Genomic DNA, 2,902 nt, shown 5'->3' with positions numbered 1-2,902 from the left:
TCCTTCATATTCAAATAACCTTGTGAGCCTTTCCACGGATATATAAAGCCTTTGGTATATATCCTCTGCTTTCTCAACCATGCTCTGTTTTCGAGCTGGTGGTATTTACTATTGAAGCTTGTGGTATATGTTTCCATGATACCCTGATGGTTTGAACCTATGCCTTCCTTAATATGTGTGAACTCGAAAGTTTTCACAAGTCATACTCTTCTAGTATTTTGCTAGATAAAATTTCAACACTACAACTTCTTCGAAAGTGAGAGGTGAATGGAAGGTTATACATTGAAGAAGTGGGAGTCGACCTTGAACTTTGTGTTTATGCCCATGGACACAATGTAGATCCTACCATAGAAGCTTCTGGTAATAATAACTATTTCGTTGATATTATATCATTTGGTATCTGTGAATTGATCCTATGGAATCGTGGTTCCGACCATATTTTCTCTTTGATCCCATTTCTCGGACAAGTTAAAGCACTTGTCTTTTGCAAGTCAATACACCAGCCCAACCTCTACTTTGATCTATTGTCGAGTATTACCATCTGTTATGTTAAGAATGTCGTGAGAATTTCACCACCTCTTAAGAAATTCTTGATGCAGTGATGCTTCTCGCCATCACCATTCTTTCTTGCCCCCGTGTTGAGTGAACTCTGTTCTGAGAATTTAATATCTCTAGCAACCCTATTGTTTCAAAGTGAATGGCCGATAGTTTCTTATCGAGTCACCATTCTAACATTGATCGTGCCACCCAACCCATATTTCGGGAGCACCTTTCAATCAAATGATTAATTATGTATGTTTTTCCTCCAGCATACCTCATTATATCATTTGATATGACAGTTGTTACCTCCTTGTTCACATAATTGTGGAGATCTATCTTTTTGGAAATCTCGATGAATTGTCGCTGAGTCCATCAGCCACCTCCTCATCCTCTTCTTGGTTTAATGATGAACTCTTGTTTTGGAACTTGCTTCTACAGTTCATTTCCCGATAATCTTATAAGATCATCTCGTCGATTTGTGTTGCACCTCTCCTTCTCAGGCATCCAGAGTCTGAGGTATCCTGACACCAATCAGATCTGAATCTAGGTCAGATGTGATGGTTGGAACATATTTCCAGGAGTTATAACTTCTTTACATGACCGGGTAAGGTGATGTCATGCCTAGCACACCTGACCGGAGGACCTATTGTTATAGTTTCCTTTTTCACAAGGTTAGTTGTTCTTCCATGAGGAAATTGTAAGACCTATTCTACAAGTTGTTCCTGATGGATCCTTTGTGTATCCAAAGTCTGATCTTTACCCGGTGACCATGTCAATGCTATCTCGAAGCATGTCTGTGGTACTCCGATTTTCAACAAGAACATTTGAAGCCCAATGTTGGATGTTTCCTGCTCAAATTATCCAAACACCGCTGTATGGGTAATGTCATGAAATTTCTCTCCCCTTACCTAAAGAGTTTTCTACATTATATCCTGTCATGGATATCATGCTCTGCTTGTCCTTCCGAAGGATATACCCTTGAAATATGTGTTTAAACACATTTTCCTTTCCATTGTTCTGTTTAATCTGATAATCATATTTTCCTTTCCATTTGTTGGGTTAATGTTTCTTGTGATCTATATGATTTAAGCAGTAATAATTCACTGATTATGGAAACACCTCGGTGTACAACTCTGTCAGTGAGACCCTGTTTCTACTGTTGATGACTTACCGGTAACCGTCAATGGACGAGAACTTTGCCTATTGGTCCGCCTCATTCAATGAGCAGGAAAATGGTTCTCTTCATCCCTCGACCTTGGTACGGATGTTGCTGCCGACATAACCGACAGACTATCCTCTGACATGCCTTGCTTACATGATCGTGCAAGATGACACCGCTCCTCCTACTTTTAACCCACATGGTGGGCCCATAACCCACCGTTCCACAGGATCGAAACCTAACTCTCCTATACACCCATGTTGCCAAAGATATTCCTCGTGCTTGGCTCCGTATGTATGTCATGGGCCACCTTCGTAGTGGTCTATTTTGGTATCAGATACAAGATTCATTCTTCGACGCTTTGAACACCTTTCACTCTGCTTCAGACATCGAACGATTGTCTATCCACTTGCAACTCCTTATTGTACCTTCTTACTTTGCTCTCGATGTCTTTCATTTGTTCAACTCGAGAGATACTCATCTGTTCATTCATGGGATACCCCACCCCTTATAGCATTCTATCCATGTCGAGCTGCCCCTTACCTATTTGTAAGTACGATGGAGTTCCTGAAGGAAGGAGGCTGACTTCATCATGATGAACTGAAGCAGAGAAATAAAGACATCAACATAAGGGATCAACTTCTTCGAGACGAGCAAGCAAGACCGAGAAGACCCGATAGATTCGATACCAAACCTTTCCCCCTTACACTACCTCTTAAATCTCGGGACGAGATTTCTTGTAGTGGAGGAGAATTGTGACGCCCGGATAATTAAGCTACAGTGATCCCCCGCTAATGATTCCACGTCACCTCAGTTACTGTTGATAAACTCTCGATAGTTCAAAAACGATTCAAAATCCAAATTCAAAAACAAGTCAAACAACTAAAGTTTTCAAAAGTCAAAACTAAAATGTTCTTTGTGACAACTAATTCATAAGATATATTGGTGGAGAAACCAAGTCTTTATAAAATGCTTAAATGCACTAAACTAATTATATCATTAGCTAAAACCAAAAATTAAATTCTTTTTATAATATATAAAATATTAAACTAATTTATTTGGGAGCCCAAGTTATTGTGGCATTAGCATAAGCAGTAACACTAATTTAGAACTAAATTTATATTTTATAAAACTATAGCAAATAAAAAAATATAAAACTAAAAGAAAACGGAAAAAAAATAAGAAAAGGTAAAAGGAAACAAA

This window comes from Triticum dicoccoides, chromosome 6A (assembly GCF_002162155.2).
Source record: "Triticum dicoccoides isolate Atlit2015 ecotype Zavitan chromosome 6A, WEW_v2.0, whole genome shotgun sequence".
Taxonomy (NCBI): Eukaryota; Viridiplantae; Streptophyta; class Magnoliopsida; order Poales; family Poaceae; genus Triticum; species Triticum dicoccoides.
The sequence above is the reverse complement of the archived record's forward strand: the minus strand, read 5'-3'. Positions refer to the sequence as shown.